This window comes from Leptidea sinapis, chromosome 17, assembly GCF_905404315.1.
Source record: "Leptidea sinapis chromosome 17, ilLepSina1.1, whole genome shotgun sequence".
Taxonomy (NCBI): Eukaryota; Metazoa; Arthropoda; class Insecta; order Lepidoptera; family Pieridae; genus Leptidea; species Leptidea sinapis.
The window spans coordinates 645,245-665,563 of NC_066281.1; the positions used below are offsets into that span (position 1 = coordinate 645,245).

General features: G+C 33.8%; 1 protein-coding gene across 2 annotated transcripts in view; it reads left to right on the forward strand.

The window, feature by feature from the left end:
• The first annotated feature begins 7,837 nt into the window (after positions 1-7,837).
• Positions 7,838-20,319, forward strand: part of LOC126969107 (protein slit) — a 185,548-nt gene continuing 173,066 nt past the window's right edge. For both annotated transcript variants that reach the window (XM_050814413.1, XM_050814416.1), the window contains exon 1: positions 7,838-8,017. The gene's annotated coding sequence lies outside the window, so the exon portion shown is untranslated. The remainder of the gene's footprint in view (positions 8,018-20,319) is intronic.

Sequence of the window (20,319 nt, forward strand, 5' to 3'; positions counted from 1 at the left end):
ACGGAAAAAACGACAGGTAAGAGACACAAATACAAAAATGTGTATGATGAAGCCGGCAAAGAATGAGACAGAAATATGTATGTATACTATTGAAGTGAAAACTTCTTTATCATCGTTGTGATTTGAAAGTCGATGAAATGAAAAAGCGACAGTAAAAAGAGCATTCGCATCAATTCATAATATTTAACATGGGAGATAATGTGAGATAGGAAGCATAATACAATGTTTTGGTACCAGGCGATCATAGTTAAAGAAGAGATTGTCTTAAGTATGGCGCGAGTATACCTTAATATATTCTGACTCCAAGCGCACGACGTATAACTACATAGACACCAGGAGAACATATTATTATATTATATATTAGTATTGGTAGGAATGTCTTTCATAGCGGTTGAAATCATGTGTCATCCTAGCAACACGTACCAGGAATTCATATGCAGCTTCATGCACCATGAAGGTTTCACTTCTGACATGTGTACTTTGTACGCACGCAATGTTTTTTTTTTTATTTTTATTTTTTTTTTCATATCGAGTAAACTGTAAGTATTGTAACAAAGAGATCTGATTTGCATATAACAAGTATTATGTAAAAGCAATGGAATAAACCATATGAGAAAGAAGACTTGTATTATATTATTCTTCGATCCCACGTGTGAAGGAAGGGCTCACACGTTACAGTATACATCAATGTCTTGAGATTTGGAGTGTGAGTAATATGATCTACAGAACCTCGAAATAGCTGTGTTTTATTCTACCTGGAAATAGGTATGGAATTGCTAACCGAAGTAGATTTAACCATTGTTGAACGGTAACCCCTGCTAACACGAGATTTATTGGCTTATTAATCATGACCCGCCATTTTGCTTACGGAAGCTATCGGTCGAAATTTTCTGTAGAACGCACGTATTAATAAGATTACTTCATTATGTTAAGTTCAAATGTATGCTGATGGCTTCAGCATATGAAATACCAATTAAAAGTACATTTTAAAGAAGCAATTGTTTTGCAAGTACTTAATATTTTGTAGAAGTATATAATATTTAGATTGAATTTATTTATAATTAATAATTCGAATACTACCAACCACTGTATACCTACGTTAATAAACCTGTGATAAAATTAATCTGCCCTACTAATGTCTATTTTGTCTATTTCTAAACTTTTTGCATATTCTTGGATTATGCTCAGGTATTACTTCATGCCAATTTTATTTGTAAGGCCGAATGAATTTAAAAATATGTTTTGTCATATTCGTAGTGTTTTAGTAATTTGGTGAAAGAGATGACAGTGAGCAAATATTACAAAAGTGAGCTACATGCGCCATATAGGCAACATGTTGACTGTTGTTGTTAGTGATAATATTTTCTTGTAAGGATTTTTTTACTGTTTAATTGTAACAAGTGCTAGCCCGGCAAACGTTTTTTGCCATATAAATTAAGTACCCTGCCGGGCGCAGCGTACTTAATTTTAATTGTATGAATGGTCATATGTAATGAAATGTCATTGACTGAATTATTTGTATTGCGAATATAGAGGTGTTTCTAAGTAAAAAAAATACATAATAGGGAATTACTTACATGTCATTTACTAAAACCTTCTCCAAAACACGCTGCATTGTTAAGTACAAGTATTATTCTGATAGATTCAGTATTATTGCAGGAAAACAAAAAAAAACGGCTCTCCATTTAAGCGTATACATTATAATTTTAATCACAACTTTAAACAGTGCATTGTTTTGCAGTAAAATGTCGCGTAAAGTTCTGCTTTGGAGTATTTTTTATTTATTATATTATCTTTATATTATTTTGTTTTTATTTTATTTTATGGAAAACAATGTTGCATATTATAGAAACAAAAGCACAGTTCGCATTGCGTGTAAGTGATGCCCTAAACACACCCAAATTAATATCACGTCTTGTAGATTACCGTCATACAAATAAATATACTTTTTGTTGCAACACAATGTTCCGCAGGAAGTAGCTAATATATTTTTGTAATGTGTCAGAATACCTGTCATAATAAGCTTTACGACGAAGGCTCCAATATCACGCCACTTCCTGTATAACATTGCGGATATTTATTTTTTCTAAGTGAGTTTTTCTGAGTGCCTTCAAAAAATATTGTGTATTTCCAATGAAATTCTATACACATAATATAAGGACATATCATTCGCACTCTGATAGCGGAACGGCAAAAGTGCGCTTAAAGACATTGTTAGCACACTTTTCTCCTTAGCCGTGTGTCAACTGTCACTGTCCGAATGGGGTTCTAAGTTCAACATACGTAACGAGGTCGTTTTTATACGAAGTGATTTGTCTATTATAATGTATAGAATGTCATTGAATTTTGCTTTACATCTCATAAGAAACGTAATTTTTAAGGTTCCGTACCTCAAACGGAGAAAAACGGTATCCTTATAACATCACTCAGTAGTCCGTCCGTCCGTTTGTCAAGACCCTCTACCTAGGAAACGCGTAAAGGTATCGAGTTGAAATTAAAACAATATAGTAAAGTCTACAGTCTCTTGAAGTTGTGAAAAAAATTCAAATTAAGTTAACGTTAAAAAAGACACGACCATTAATGCCGCAAAAAACAACAAAATATGAAATTTGGTGAGTGATAATATAAGAACAGGGAAGAATCTGAAAACAACAAGTATTTGTAATAAAATAATTTTAAATTTCACATTAAAAAAATGTACGGAACCCTCGGTGGGTTCCCAAATTCGACTCACTCTTGTCCGGGGTTATTTTTTACCATATACCCGTATGCATGCTCGTTTATCCTCATCTTCACTACGTATTTACAGGCATTTTTCCTGATATGTGATGCTCCCATAACCTTGGTGAATCGCTTTAATGTCATTACTTTAGGCGGCGGGGCAGGTCATTCCCTTCCCTGGTCTAGGGACTGGTCTACGCGTCATGCTCGGGAACCCGCGCTTCTAGTGTGGGCTGAATGATTTATTAATTATCCGTATCTGTCGTAGTCCAAACGTGATGATACGATGTTCCTATATATCTTCATATACCTCTTCGATAACACTCCTTATAATCTCTCCTAGCATCGATACTGTATATCGATAGTCACCTGGAAGGCAAAGCGAACTTTGTTTCGAAGAAACAAGGGGTCAACTTATAACAAGAACTATCTTCTCTTCTTGTTGTTGAATTTAAAGTGATGTATAATTTATTATTATATAATTAATCCATCTTTGCTTATTTACTGATGGTAGCCCAGAAGTCGAAATTCGACCATAATTCAATTAATTTTTTTAGTTTGAAATTTATAAGTCTTTATTTATCAAGACTATAGATACTTCTATTATGTATGTGTGTGTGTATGTTGAGTGTCATTCAAGTAGTAGTGTGTGTAATATATATTTATAATGTATTTATAAGGCATTTTATATAAAAAAAAAATGCTTTATGCATTTCTTTTTCATATAAACTTTATGTCACGTTCATCCGTTGGCGCATTTTTTTTAAAAGGCATTTCGTTATAAATATATAGATATCTAATATTTGAATTACAAAAAAGGCTATGACTTGATAGTGAAAGAAATGAATATAATTTTAATGATATTACAACATTAACTATTCTTAGAGAATTTATACGTCTATTACAGATAGATTATGAGCCTCTATTTTAAGCAAACACACGCACACTAAAACAAGGACATGTAAGACGCAGCTGTCATGTACACTAAAGTATTAAAACTTGCCTAATGTCATGCGTTGCCTAAAAGCAATAGGCTCTATCTACACGCATAAATTATCTAAACATAAATTATTAGTTTATTTACCACACACACCTTGACACTTATCTTCATGTCATCAAACTAATTTCTATTAAACATATTAGATTTAAAAAGCATTTAATTAAACTACTCTCCATACTACACTATACCTATAATGATTATTTAATCGCGATTTATTTCGGTTTCCATAAAATTTATAACAGATTTTATGAAAGGTGGATTCTATGAATTACCTTTCAAATGAAGTTAATTTTCCTTTTACATTCAAAAAGCTTTTTCCTTTGATCCGGAGTTGGACATTATGATATAATAATCACTACCTTTGCGTACATTTCAATTTATATTTCTAAGCGCTTTAATTTTAAGACCTACTAGCTAATGTCTTTCAACGTGTCTTACGTAAGCCACACATCACATCATAATGCTATATTCCGCCCGCAACATGTTGACGTCAGCCATTCTACAACAGTGCGTTTTATGAGAAACTTCTCCGTATCGCACAGCCACTTTGTGAAATCAATTACCGGCTGCAGTTTTCCCGAGCCGATACGAATTAGGGACCATGAAACATTGAGCATACTTCCACATTAAAAGCGGGCAACGCATTTTTTGACTCCTGGTTTTGTGGATGTTCACTTCACCACTTCTTATTAGTGAGCATGTTGCCCATTTTCCTCATCTTTTTTTTTTGTTTCTTGAATAATTTTTGTTTCATCAACGACAGTCCGCACCTTTTGACGGCTGTGGTTGCGTTTTCCTTGATGGTTCCAGCCAAGCTATATGGTTGTATCTCATAGGAGTGCGCATATTTGGCCGATCCAGCTGCATGCGCTAATCTATTGGGACTGCCCAAAGAAAAGATTTTCTCAGACCAGTACTACTGAGATTATTGCGAAGGCATCGGACATCCAAAACCTGGAGTTGATGCTAGTTCTTGGAAACTTTCCAAGTCTTACACGCATACACCAATACGGTCTTCACGTTGGACTGTAATATTTACAGCTTATGTGTCTGTTTCCGACTTCCGTCATTGCCACACGGGTCGAAGAGTTCTAAAGGTTGCTTGATGACCAGCGTTTACTAATTTTGGCAAACGTTGTTTTGCCATATAAAGTATAATTCACGAGATAGTTTTATAAGTAATAAAATATTGCCTATATTATAGCCTGTACATCATTTTGTTCTATTGTCAATAGTTTTTGCAGCGCACGCAAAAATAGGTTTTCGATTTTACACCTTGTGTTACAAAACAGCAATTTTATTACGGATCCCTAATTTTGAAAAATAACATAACATAATATAGCCTATAGCCTTCCTCGATTAATAGACTACCCAACACTGAAAGAATCATTCAAATCGGACCAGTAGTACCAGAGATTAGCGCGTTCAAACAAACAAACAAACACTGCAGCTTTATAATATTATAATTAATAGTATAGATAGTATAGATAATAAAACATACACAAAATAATCTATTTCGTTTTTAATTTATCTTTGAATATGCTTAGAAATTGATATTATGAAGCCGGTAGCTTCATTCATTCATTTTTTAAATTGCCTCTCCATTACTAAAATTACTTTTCTAACGTTGCAAAAACAAGCGATATTTTTCAATTTGTGCATTAGCAGATAAATATTCAGAGTTCTGAGTTACTCGCTCATGTTTTGTCTTGCTCGTGAACAGGCGCTGCTTTCGGGTTCGTTCTTCAGTGGCTGGTTACTGTTATTGTTACTCAAGACCTGAATTGATTGTGAATATTCAAAAACCAAGTTCAAAAGAATTGTTAAAAATAGTGTGTGTGTGGTAAAGGTTACTGTAACATAAATTATTTTCTTAATGATACCACAGACTTAATTTTAAATGTTATTGTACTATTAATTATAATGTTATTGTAAGATACTATATATTGTAACTAAATTCAGAAAAAAAAAATGTCCGCTGAGGTTCTTGCGCCCGTTCTTCTCAGTCTGAGACATACTATTTTGTTTTGACGTTTAATAAGTGATATTAAATCCTATTTTGAATAAAATATTTAAGTTTTGAATACCGAAAATTCACTTTATAATCCAGGAAAATTATTCAAATAACGGCAAGAATCTCGGGACGACAGAGAGTGAGAAATTGTTTCAGAAACCATTATTTTGGCACATCAATGTTGGTCTAAACTGCACAACGTGCGACCTAACCGCGATCACTCAATTATTAGTCGCTAACTAGTTGTCGGCGAACTACACTTCGTCGGCTTGACGAAAATGTAGTAACAACGTTAATTTATTTTCGAACATATGGACAATTTTGTAACGTTATTATTAACGGTTTGCTACGTAAAAAGTCATTTTATTTTACATCATCCCACCACATTAATTTTTTAAGTGATTCTTTGTGACTTATTGATTTTTTGACCTCTTATGGGAGGGTAAACCGTTTCGTAACGTAACACGTAACGGCGCCAGTCTGTCTGGCTTCCCTTTCTCTCACGCATACGGCAGCGGTAGACTGGCTCATCTTCTCTCTCACTCTAACCAGTTGTTATATTATTTTATAGGATTAAATAATGATGTATTCAAGAATTGTAACTAAGAATAAAATTAATATTATAATTTATAAAAGATTTGACAACGGCGTCTATTTCTGTCGTGAAGCAGTAATGTGGAAACATTACTGTGTTTCGGTCTGAAGAGCGCCGTAGCTAGTGATATTACTAACATCTTATATCTCAAGGTGATGAGCGCAATTGTAGTACTGCTCAGAATTTTTGGGCTTTTCTAGAATCCTGAGCGGCACTGCATTGTAATGTGCAGGGCGTATCAATTACTATTATCGAACCTCCTGCTCGTCTCGTCCCGTATTTTCATACAAAAATATTAGTATAGTCTTACATATACATAGTCTTACAAATGAAATAGTTCAACTTAGATTACCTTAAGTCATTATTTTTTAAAGTTTACTATAATAGTGTTGGTGTGAAAAGAAACATTATTTTATTTCAGATTTTAATGTTTTCCGGGGCAGGAAGGTTTAACGTAGTCGGCAAATTACCGAATAAAGCGTCTTTACCGAATTAAGGGCTCTAATGAGTATCAGTTTACTATGAAATACAGACCAAATAATTTTCTCGGGATCTGAAGTAATTCGTTACAGAGCGCTAACTTCACCATAGTATTTGAGTTTAAATAGTTGAGAAAATTTTTGCGAATGCAAAACTTTGTTCGAACGATTTATTTTCATGAACATGTCTTCTTTTTCCTCGCAAGTGTGTTGAAATAATGCGTATGAAACTCGTGAGCAACTTGGTCACTAATAATAATAATGAGCAGCTTATCTCACTTGTATCGTACTACCAAGTTTCCTTAGCTTGTTAGGCCTATTACAATTGTTATGAAAACTACTGAATTTAATTAGAATAGCCCCTATTAGTTGGTAACGGTATTGTCCCTCGTGAAATTACTTCTTTTTCAAGCTACTTGTCTTACGGTCGAGGTCATTATTTTCCGCACGGATTTAATAATAATTATTAATGTAAGATAATAATATTTAATTCAAATGTTTGAAAAGAATCTTGTTAAAAACTGTAGCCTACACGTAAATCAAATTTGTTACCAAAATATATGAACGATGCGGGAATCGAAACCGCGCCGCTTGGGTTCTGTCCGTGTGTGTGTTGTTGTGTTGTCTTACCAAATGAGCCAAGGGTATGGCTCCATCTACTTTACTGTTGATAACCTTCTCAACCCCATTAACAACTGTAAAGTAGATCCTGTAGATGAAGACACAATCCTGCATCGTACATACATTTTGGTTACAAATTGAATTAGTAGTAGAAGTGAGGGTTATCACTTTTAAATAAGAGTTTTTTTTTTTCAAGTAAAACAATAACTTTGTCGAATTTTAAAGTCCCATGGAACGATGTTCATTTTTGTGTAATGGTGTTGAGTGTCACGAAGGGCGACAGGAGTCGAGGACTAAACGAACGAAGGCTTTCAGGGGTGGCTGGGGGAGGAAGAGAACTAAGAGGGCGGGGCGTGCGGTGGGGGGGGGGGGGGGTGCGCAACAATCAGATTCGGACGCGTTCTTGCGGCGGCTGAACGCCAGTTTTGCTCCAACTTGAACTCAAATTTAAAAATTATAGAATCACGTAAGGAAATCATAAAATGAACACTGCTTAGTTTTGTGCGAAAAAAGGTATTCGCGGTTGGAAAGTGTGTTTCCCCGTCATACAACCTTCAAGGTCGCCAAAAAATCCTCTCGAAATATTGGTAAGTACAATTTCTTTTGTTACGTCGATTCAAAGCGTCGAGAATATCTTCGTGATTCAACTGAAATCGTATTATAAGAAGCGCTGAAATATTAATTCCCGCTTCGTGAGTAAAGTATACGACTGTTAACGTTTTGAATTTTCTCTTAACTTACAAAGGTTTTTATGACAAGGGGATAAATTCTTGTGACAGGAATAAAAATAGGTTTTATTAATATTTTATTATGGTTTTCTTTTGCAAAGTATATTTATTATGTTAAATTATTATAACGGTGAAGTATATTTTAAGTATGTTTTTTATTTAGGTATTTTAGTAATATAGTAGCTTACTATGTGCGATTATTTCTTTTATTTTTCGAAAAAAATCTGCCCTGATTATTTCTTATCGTGAAAAGTAAAAATGGCGTGACTTAAGCTCATCATGAAGACCTATCTAGTTATTTGTATCTGAATACTCTACATAAATATATTGTATATTATATTAAGAAGCGCGCAAGAATGAGATTGTCTTTCACCGTTTCTTCTCTCTCAGAGCGCCATTTGTATCCGAAGCGGGGTATTGCTTGAATTCACATGAAAAAGAATTATTAAGGAATCAATTTTGAGCAAATAAATGCCTTTTATGACTTCTTTGTATATTCATATAATATTATATTAGCATTATTACAGACATGAGACTATTTATAAGTTAGAGTGATTGTGAGTATGACGGTTTTGTGTTTGTGTTGCGGTTCGCTACAGCTAACATCATACTGTGACTGTTTCTGTCACAATATACTAGAATGCCGCAATCGCTCGTCGTACCACTTCTCTGCGGCGAATATTTGAGCGAAGCGAGCTAAACTAAGTCTGTGTACAAAAACAAAACAAAATTAAGCAAACAAAAACAATCTTTTGGTATTTGGCGCTATATTTAAATATGAGGTATTAGCGCTTTATTAGGTCACATGAGAATTTCTTTTTTTTTAATAAATATAAATAGCTTGCATAAATAAAAATAAATAAGCATTTAGAACAAATTGTGAATCTTGTTTGTTTTAAATTATAATAATTGAATCAAGTCGAAATACTAAATTCTGTCTCAACAATAACCTAGAAAAGTTCGAAAGTTCGAGTTCAATTTTTTTTAATCGGTCCAGAACTGGCCGAGAAACAATTTAACACAGAAATAAATTGGAGTCAGCCGGTGGGAACTCCGCTCAGCTTCGCTTTGCTCAATAATAAATTTCTTTTTTTTTCAGACTTCCTAGTAAGTTGTCATAGGACACTTGTATTGCGAATATCTCGCACTGCCTTAGCGGAATATAATAATTATCTGTACTAATATTATAAAGATGAAATATTTGATTGTTTGTTTGTTTGCATTGAATAGGCTCTGAAAGTACTGAACCGATTTGAAAAATTCTTTCACTGTTGGAAAGCTATACTAACCCCGGGTGACATAGGCTATATTATATTTTTTTTAATTAGGGATCCTTACTAAAATTCCAATAATGTAACCCGAGAAGTAAAAAAATTACCTAAAATATTTTTCACATCGTGTGTGATGCGAATAGTATTAATGGCTTTGCAGAACACATAACTATTTACAGAAAGTGTTGCGACAGTGTATTATGTTACGAGTGTTCTTTTATTTTTTCTTTTGTCCTGTGTGTACGCAGACATAGTTGCGGGATATCAGCTAGTTTTATATATAACTGGCTGACCCAGCAAACGTTGTATAGCCATAAAAATTAATAAATAAAATTGCCTTCAAAAAAATAATTGGGTATAAAAAATAGATGTTAGCCGATTCTCATGCCTACCCGATGTGTGCGCAAAATTTCATACACATCGGCATTCAGCCGTTTCGGAGGAGTTTAGTGACAAACACCGCGACACGAGAATTTTATATATATACTAGCTGACCCAGCAAACGTCGTATTGCCATATAACATATAAAAAAATCAATTATTAAAATTTTGATGCACCCGATTCTCGGACCTACCAAATATACCGTACTACAATTATTGTATTCGATTGCCATCTTGCAACCCTATATCGGTTTGGTGGATGGAACAGAATTATATAAAAATCATGATACAAAAATAGTTGTAGATCATAGAAGGGCGAAAATTTTAAATTTGTATGTATTTTTCAATGCTAAATCATAATTAAATAAAAAAACTTAAGAACTATGCAGTTCGGATTCTTTATGCCCAGCGCCGCAACCCAAGCTCGATACGCCTGTTTTTTGCAGTCAGATGCTGCTTTAACTGACGCATCGAAACAGGGCTGTGATCTGCCACCGATGGGTACTACAGAGTTTGGTATAAAAATATCCATACCCTGTAGTATCACATCGGCTACTGCAACGGCGCAGGCACTAGGATCATCCGAAGGGAAACAAACCCTGCCCCAAGGGTAGGATGCAAAAAAGGAACGCATCCTATCCCAATCTGCTGACTTGTAGTGCCAAACGCGCCCGTCGCTGGTGGTCTGCGACGTTGGCGTCGGATAGGCACTACACTCCTGACCAGGCAATGGTCGGACGTTCCGATAGGGGCGTCGACAAAGACCTGGTAACCATCGGGATGTGTAGTCAGCAGAAGATCCAATAAGGACGGCATGTGGCTATCCACATCCGGGAGCCGCGTTGGCGACTCAACCAATTGGGACAGACCATACGCCAATGCAAAATTATGCGCAGATCGCCCTGCGTAGTCTGTGGTACGTGGTCCGGCCACCGGTCCTCGACACTAACCTATGCGAAACATAGCGGCACTAGGCCGCTACTTCACGCCAGTATTCTGTGCGAGTGTGGTAACTAACCCGGACGAGTCTGGCCCGATTGTGCTGACGTCAAAAGACGGCAGCGTGACTCTCCCACTTCTAAAATCTTTTTTATTTATTTTTTATGGAATAGGAGGACAAACGAGCGTACGGGTCACCTGTTGTTAAGTGATCACCGCCCCCCACACTCTCTTGCAACACCAAAGGAACCACAGGAGCGTTGCCGGCCTTTAAGGAAGGTGTACGCGCTTTTTTTAATCTATCTGTCAAAATATGTTTCAAAAAGGCCAAAGACCACGCCCATTGGGGCTTCCAATACAAGCAAATTACAAAAAATCTTCGTTGATAACAAGTTTTATATTCGCCGTTCCGTTTAATTTGTTCTATTAATTTTCACATGTTAAGAACTCCGAAATGTGAAGAAAAATGCGGTCTTATTGTGACTTGCGAATATATGTTTTCTTGCCTTATTTTCCTGTCAAAACTTACTTTCATACAACAGTAAAAATAATTTTTACGGCCCATTAAATTAAATTTAGGCATTTATATTGGAGACACGACTTACTTTTTACAATCGAATAGCGAATATGTGTACATAACTGGCTTAACACGTTTCCGGATTAAGCTAAAAGACTTAAAACACAAAGGCTGTAAAATTGCGAACGCCCAAAGTTAAATTCGTGGCTTATTCTCCTATAAAATGGTGAAATGGTCGAGCATGAACACAAACAATATGGTTGACTGAATACATCTGTTGAAAACAAGATTCTTAGCACATTTGTAGTCGTAATTTTGAATACGGATAAGACCCTCGCTTCCATCCTGCTCTACGCCATAACATGAGCTCGTTAAAGTTTGATCTTCTACAAAGAATGATGAACACATTCTCTGTGTTACAAGCGAGCGCTTCTAAGATCTGAATTGTTGATTTGAAGTTATGTAATATACGGACTGAAATAATATCTTAGAGAATTGAAATACATGCATTATATGAAATGAGCTGTACAAGCAGACGCTGTTCTGTCAGTAGAAAAAAATATGTAATGTATTCGGGAATAATGTAGTCTAAAGGCATCGGAAATATTGTGTAATCAAAGTAAATGAGTTAAAAATTAATGATTTTATAATATGTAGTAATAAAATGATGAAGATTAATATTGTATTCGTGTAAACAGCTTTTACATTATCGCTTTATAATTAATTGCCTTTTCTGTAGACCTATTTAAATTAAACAATTTTACCATACATTAATTTTTTATGTCCCAAAGTATAGCTCCGATATATCTTATCATCTCCAACAAATATCGTTAATGTATATAAAACTTAACAAATAGATACTGTATATTTAATATAGGTACTAAAACCTTCCTCGAGAACCAAGCTATTTATTGGTGGAAACAGCATAAAAATCGGCGCAGTACGTGGCGGAGGACTTTGTTTTTTTAATATATAGTGATGACGTAATTCTGCCAGCGACTTAGTTTGAAAGGAAAATACGTCTTACCTCTCCCCTTATTTATTCAACCTCTTACCCTGACTCATAGCATGTATATTTCTGTGTTAATTAACAATTCAGTCAATATTTTCCAAAGTCCCAATAAGTCACTAATATCTTCGAGCCACACAAAGTTAAATCAGGTTAACTTTCATTTATTGTCCTCTTAGGGATTCGATAAGATTAAAAGGCGTCATTTACATAATGCCGCGATATTCTGGTATTACAAAGTTTTTCTCAACGTTTACCGCGACTCTCGAAGGACAAGGGGAAATATATTTTTACCTTTTATTTTCATAGCTGTAATTAATTTATGGAATTGCTCATGAATTTCTAATTTTGAACATTCTCGAAAAGTTTTCGTAATATTTTTTTTTATTAAAATACTTATTGTGACTTGAATATTATGTGTTACTCATATTCTTTCTGATTATTTAAAAACCCGTCAACATTAATTAATTTATTTGTTTGGTAATGTTAATGAAACGTAGCAGGTAATATGGCCAAAAGTGGATTTGAAATGACGGTTTAAGCTTAAATTGTTCATCTCACATGCGCGCGCGCGTGTGTGCCTGTGTGTTTCGCTATAACCTCGCTGTCATATGATCTATCCGACAATCTGTCATGAAACAATACAATATCATATCGACTGCGTTTATTTTCTGAAGTGTCTCATTGTAATGTTAATATTAATGTTTTTTTTTTATTTCCGTACTGGTAACTTTCTTATCGGATGAACAGTGGACTAGTAACCAACTAGGTAGACAGATACATTATAACATACATAGATACAAATAAGATAGATAGACCATTTAAAAAAGAGCCCATTTGAGAATCTTAAAAAAATTGAGATAAAATATACCCTATTGTACTATTATACCCCTGCAAACGTGTTTGCAAAATTTCATGATGTTCGGTTGACTAGTAACGGTGTGGAAACGTTATAAAGAAATATGATATTCGAATTTTTAATTTTAGTTAGGATTGTATTACTAATCATTGAAATGATGGGCAAGGGAAAAAGTATGTACACATCTATATATATAAAAATGAATTGCTGTTCGTTAGTCTCGCTAAAACTCGAGAACGGCTGGACTGATTTGGCAAATTTAGGTCTTGAATTATTAGTGGAAGTCCAGAGAAGGTTTAAAAGGTGAATAAATAGAAAAATGCTGCTAAATTAAATAAAAACAACAAATTTGTTTTTCCTTTGATGTGTCCATACATAATTTCTATGAGAGAATTTATTGACGCACGGTTTGACAGTTCTGCTGTGAAACAATTTCATTACGACAGCAGGGTGCATATTTTACGGAGTAATTCTTGATGTTATGATATATTAATGAGAGATTCATAAAAAAACATTATTTTATTTATTATATACAGAACAACGTCTGTCGGGTCAGCTAGATATATATAAAAACTTAGACGTTTTTTTTAATTAAAATTTCTTAACGCACACCAGACTTGGGGAGCAAGTTGGTGAATGTGTAGCGAGTGCGTTACGAACTCTAGCGTTACGCGAACGGTGATTTCTTGATTATTTTCTAATTACATTTTGTTCTAGAACAATTTTATAAATTAATATTTTGTTTCACTTTATTCCTGTGGTCTAAAGTACACTCGTTTTTTAAGTTTACTTACATTTAAGTACAGTATTTAATATTATGTGCCATATTCTTCTAATACTATTTTTCATCTTACACATAGTGACATGGTCCCGTTGTTGTAGAAATTATACGACTTCTGATCATAAACGCGACCAGTAATTTTGCCAGTTCTAAATTAATTACTAATTTCTTATTTGGAATGTCGTTACAACCATCATCATCATCATCAGCCGGTACGTCCACTGCTGGACAAAGGCCTACAATGAGTACAGCCAAAGAGATATTATTACAAACTAATACATACTGTACCCCCGACCTATTATACAATAGACTATCTTATTTGAAATTTTCCGCAACAGTGCGTAGGTAGCCTCCATGTTATGTCATAGCTTGAAAGCTTTCCATTTATACGTAAAGCCTCCCTGGAGCCAATTCTTGTTTGTATTAAAAGAGGCAAGTGTGATAATTTGTTGGTCCTTACAGCCTCCGGGGGAATTTACGACGCGCTCAAGCCTTACTGAAGCCTAAGCTACATAATATAAAATGTTAATTGTAAGTCGGATTAATGTAGACTTTTTATTTATTTAAAATAGCAATGGTTTCTTTAAACCGTAAGCTACGACTGGTGTCGTATATTTACGCCCGCTTTTCACAAAAAATTATGAAGTATGGTGTTGCTCACAATTAAGTTAGTAAGGTTGGCAATTTACAACTAGGACCACCATATTCGCCTGGTTAAATAATCATCACAATATAATATGATCGGGGATAAATATGTTGTAGGTACACCCCTAAAGCGCATTGGATGCCAATTTTAATTAAAATTATGTTAAACAGCTTATTAATCAACCTTTATAAATTTAAAAGGCGGTGTGCAAAAGCTAATTGCTTTTATGTCAATCACCTCCGTTAATAATTTTATGTGCACTTGTTAAGTTTGTTTTTGATATGGAAGATGAGGACTAATAAAGTTCCCCTCTATTTAGGCTGGGTACGAAATCCTAATAAGGAACTCATTTAGTCTATGAGCATCATTAAAAATATATATCGTATAAAGCATGTTTTTAAAAGAAGGATGTACATATATTATGTCCTATGGAATATTGCTATGGGGCAGTGCAGCCGATATTAATACCATATTTGAAAAAAAGATCTATTAGCACTATTGCTAAAAATTCTAAGAAATAAACGTTTTGAGTCTTGTATCTGAATATATTCTAGATAATGTTATTTAGCACATTAACGAATTTGATAGAAATATAATGTTAACTAACCATCAGGAGCAAACATAAACTTTTTGTGCCTACTACTCAGCTACACATTTGCGAGGAAAAAACAAACATGTATTGTATATATCGTTTAATTTTTTATAACAATTGCGCTTCCGTTGTAGGAAACTACTTTTCTCTAGATTTTGCAGGTATTAGGCCTTTCGTTTGGATTTTGTGCTGCATTTAGTGTTTCTTAAATCTATCAATTGTTCATTTTCAGTACTAAAACTTGACATTTTTATAATTATTTACCACACAGAAACAATTGCGATACAAACAAAATATGACAATAATTATGGGAAATGGCGCTTAATATTTTTTCACCCGTGCCAAATGTAAGGTATTTTATAACAAATTATTGTGAATTATAAATAATTTGATAATAATAAATGTTTTTTCGTCTTAGTCAGGAACACATAATTAGGGACACTATTATTAATAGTATAAATAAAAAAATGCACAAGTGTGTTAATAATGTTGTTCTCAATGATACCATAGACTGGGAAGGTGCGAACGCCTTCAGACTGTATAATTATAAATTTTATTAAACGATACTACATATTATATCTCTCTAATAAATTAATAAAAACCAGAAAGCTATATTATAATATTATATACTATTTCTAATGGAGTGTAGTTTTTGACGTTCAATAAGTGATTTTAAACGTGAAACACTCATGGTACTGTCTTTTTTTTTATGGAATAGGAGGACAAACGAGCGTACGGGTCACCTGTTGTTAAGTGATCACCGCCGCCCACAATCTCTTGCAACGCCAGAGGAATCACAGGAGCGTTGCCGGCCTTTAAGGAAGGTGTACGCGCTTTTAAAATTATATTAAGAAAAAATAAGATTGAAAATAAATATTAACTTACTATCTACTTAGTAACTAATTACATAATGGCCACCATAATGTTAACACGTGGACGCATGGATTACACTCTAATCGCGGGGCGATGAAGCTTACTTCATCGTATCATATCTTCAGAGCAGAAGGGTGGAAGCATGGACCTGTCGGCGCTTGCGATCAACTAACGGAAAGGTGCAGTGATGTATTGAAACTTCATTTATATTTATAGGGAAATGTGTTTACAATTTAAACACTTTATTTTATTAAATAACTAGCTGGCAAAGAGCGCCCTTCGCTACACCTAAACGAATACATATATTATAGATATAAAATTTCATATCAACATTTGAGATATTTTGAGTTAATTACAAAATATGTGGAATTTCAATCCTTGCAATGATTATACCATTTTCCCTGTTCTTGTTAAGTAATAATGTCACAGCAGAACTGTCAAACTGCGCGTCAAAAATTTATTTCTTAAGATTACAGAAATGAAAAAAAAGAAAACTTCTTTGGCAAACGGACTTTTACCTACATATAAACCTGCACGATACAGCGCTAGTAAGGAAGATGTTCCACTTACTAGCGGCCGCGCGCTAAACCTTTATGATACAATGATAGTAGGGAAGATGTTCTACTCACTAGTGGCGCTATGTGCTTCATGCTATGTTCGCCCTTTTTCGATCTCACTCAATCGGTCTCTATGGCTTTCTCCCTGTTTTTGGACAAAAACATTCCCATTTTTTAGTGTCACTTTATTGCGTTTCATCCGTAAGAATTTTACCTTCATGCGCGCAAAAAAGTTTTACTTCAAAAACTATCCTTTCTCATAAGTTAGATAAATGCAAACTGTGTGCAAAATTGGATTAAAATCGGTTAAGTAGCTAAACAGTTCATCGTGGATAAATAACGTGTCAAGAAATTATTATAAATAAAGCTAACTAGTCATACTGTATAATATACGACATTAGAAATATGATTTATCAGTAATTATTAAGAGTAACTGGGCCTGCTTCGATGTTGTTTACGATGCAACCCGACCTTGAATCAAATTTTGTATCCATTTTTTGGGTTCTTAAAGACTTTATCAAATGATACCACAGTTTGGAATGAAGCGATTAGGCAATTTCGCCATTTAAACAAATTTTAATAAAGTATACAAATTTATACTAAAAAATAACCTCAAAAATTAAAATAAAATTTATTTGAAAACAATAACTCACACAATGATTTATAAACATAATATGACCTAACTTTGTATCTTGCGTTGTAGTAATAAGCTGTTACTTTCAACATTAAGGGAAACATCTCAGCCATGCCATAGCAGTTACGTCAGACCTTTGAGATCTCTCTAAAAGCGACAAATTTATTCGATACAGCCGGCTGGCTGAAGCAAAGGGGAATTTCAATATTCGATTTTGCATTTGCAAAGCGTCACTCCGATTGCAGGGACTCAATTCATACTAAAAAGGACTATTGATTGACCCACTAAACTGATAAATTTTATCCAACTCTGAAGTATGAAATTGGGTAATATTGTAGTGTCAAATTTGTTAAACAGCATTACAAATAGAAAGCCTTGGGTTACCCATATGAGAAAGATCTTGCAATAAAAAAATGTCGTTGGGATGAAATGAATGACTCAGAAAATATTTCCTTTAACTACATGGACAACTTTTGGTTTGGTATGGTTTTTGTACCAATAACAATGTATTAAAAATGTGTTTTTGTATAATGTTATCATTTTATGTTGTATTTGAATCTTTGAACGTGATTTTTACCTTTTAAACGTCAAATTGAAGTGTAACTTTGCACGCAAGGACTGGTGACGATAATTAAATAATCTGTCCCAATATCGATGCTAGGATCTTAAGGGTTTGCGACTTTCTATATATCTAATGTCCAGTTGTGTATTTGTAGACATACACATGCTTTATATATTTATTTGTATTCGAAGATACCGTTCTATCTTGCACAAAGTAGGTTTACATATTATATTATATTTTTTTAAGAGGACAGGGAATCTGACTCCTGTCAAATAGCTTTCATGGAAGAAAATAATACATAAAGCCTTTTTATAGCATATAACACACAAAAAAGGTGGTAATTCGTTGCTAAGAAATTATTATCGTTTTAAGGCTTAGATAGCAAAAATAAATAATGGTTTTTTGTTGTTTTATGATAAAAGCCAAAAGTTTACCATTTTAATACAATATAGGTTTAGGCGTATAAGCAGTTTAATTTTTAATGAATTTACTAACAACACTAAAACTAAGAAAGTGTACATTTGCACTGTTGTAATTGTCTCTAGTAAGGGTAAGACACGGTGTCCTTGTGCTCTTAAGACTTAGTACATGTTACTTGTACTATATTACACCAGACTTTCACTACACCAACTGAAAAGGTTTAGTAGTTGCTGTTAGTTTGAGTCTTTTTCACTAGGCTCGTTTTGTCGAAGAGTAATTCTGGATATTTTTGCACAATTTTTGCGACAAAATCCACCTTTAGGTCACGATGAAGGTCGTTGTTTCTTATGTACCTGTAAATACGAGAAATCAGTTGACATCAAGTTTTTTTATTAATCACATTATTCCTAATTTAAATTTATTGAAAATTATTTATGTAACATATTTTTTTTATAAACATAAAAGCGGGCAGGTACCACATCCAGTACATGGTGTCTATATCTTTGGCCTAAATTATATCTTCGATTTATATAAAACTAAAAATACTCAGATCAGCGCTTACCGATACATTGTGGACTTACCATCTTGGCTTATATGTTAACAGCCTAGTGTATATTAAATATAACTTAGTTGATGTCAAATTCTCATGAAAGTGAATTGTAATAATTCTTTTTGAGAATAAATATCTTAACCCTTATGTATGATAAGGGTTATAATAATATTGATTGTACATACAGAATGTGAGACAAAATGCCAATAAAACACATTCTATATTAAGATGTGATAAAGACACTCGTAGTATGACGGAAGGTAGTTCATTAAAATAATGTTATTATTACAAAGAGACCTACATAAATATGTCATCATCATCATCATCAGCCGGAAGACGTCCACTGCTGGACAACGGCCTCTCCTAAAGATCTCCATGACGATCGGACCTGTGCTGCCCTCATCCGACCTATTCCGGCAATCTAGACCAGATCATTATTGAAACATATAAAATAATAATAATATAATATTGACACACTCTTACACAAATTATCTTACCCAAAACAAGGCATAGCCTGTACTATGGGTGCAAGACAACGATATATTTAATAAAATATACAGATTGTACCTACCAAGATTCGAACCCGGGACCTCTAGCTCAGTACGCAGGGTCACTAATCACTGGGCTATAGGGGTCGTCGAACGTATACCAAAAGCCTTTAGTTAATCCATTTTATAATTATAAGATATTGTTATAAACCGAGAATGAGAATACACGAGTACCGGAACATCTAATTTGTACACGGTATTTTAATAGTAGATAGGAAAATAATCATATTTATCATACATCAATAGAACAGAACCTCCCTCATACTGATATTAACGGAAAGCGTACGTAAATGAGCACTAGTGACTCGTGTGAGGGGTAATTTCCCCAGGCTGGGGCCGCGAACACATTTCACTGATTACTCCTTTATGTGATTTGTAGTTTAATGATAACTTTAGTGTTTCCTAATTTAAATTTATTTACTCTTCAAGTATAGACAACAATAATTAGAAAGTTAATTTAATAGCGTATACGAATTGCGTGAGTATTAATGATTACTTATATATTATATAATATAATGGTTCGCTGTTACAGTGGGCGTGATGACATTTTTGTTTTATCTTCTATAATTTAATTTTATAAATTAAAAAAAAAAGATTCTTTCAGCGATAAAATAAGCCTTCGATAAAAGCCTTTTCAGCGATAAAAAAACTTCATTAGCCGCGTTGTGCATTTTTAAATATTATAGGTTCGCGTTCATACTGGAGCACGCGATATATAAATAATTGAAAAAATATAAAGTTATACACTTTTTTGATGGGTAAAATCTCGTGAGTTCGCGTCACCGAAATGCTTAACCGTCAGCAGTATATCTGTAGCTATACAGCTGACGTATTGTGAAACATTAGTGCTGTGTATATCTTATACGTAAAAATGAATGGGTTTAGTGAAAAGATCAATGTTGTAATAGTGTTTTTGTTTGATTAACATATTATTATTGATAATAAGTTTTAAAAATAAATTAAAAATACAATATAATCCAAACAAGTGTTACGTTCATTAACATATTTTTTTATGTAATCGCA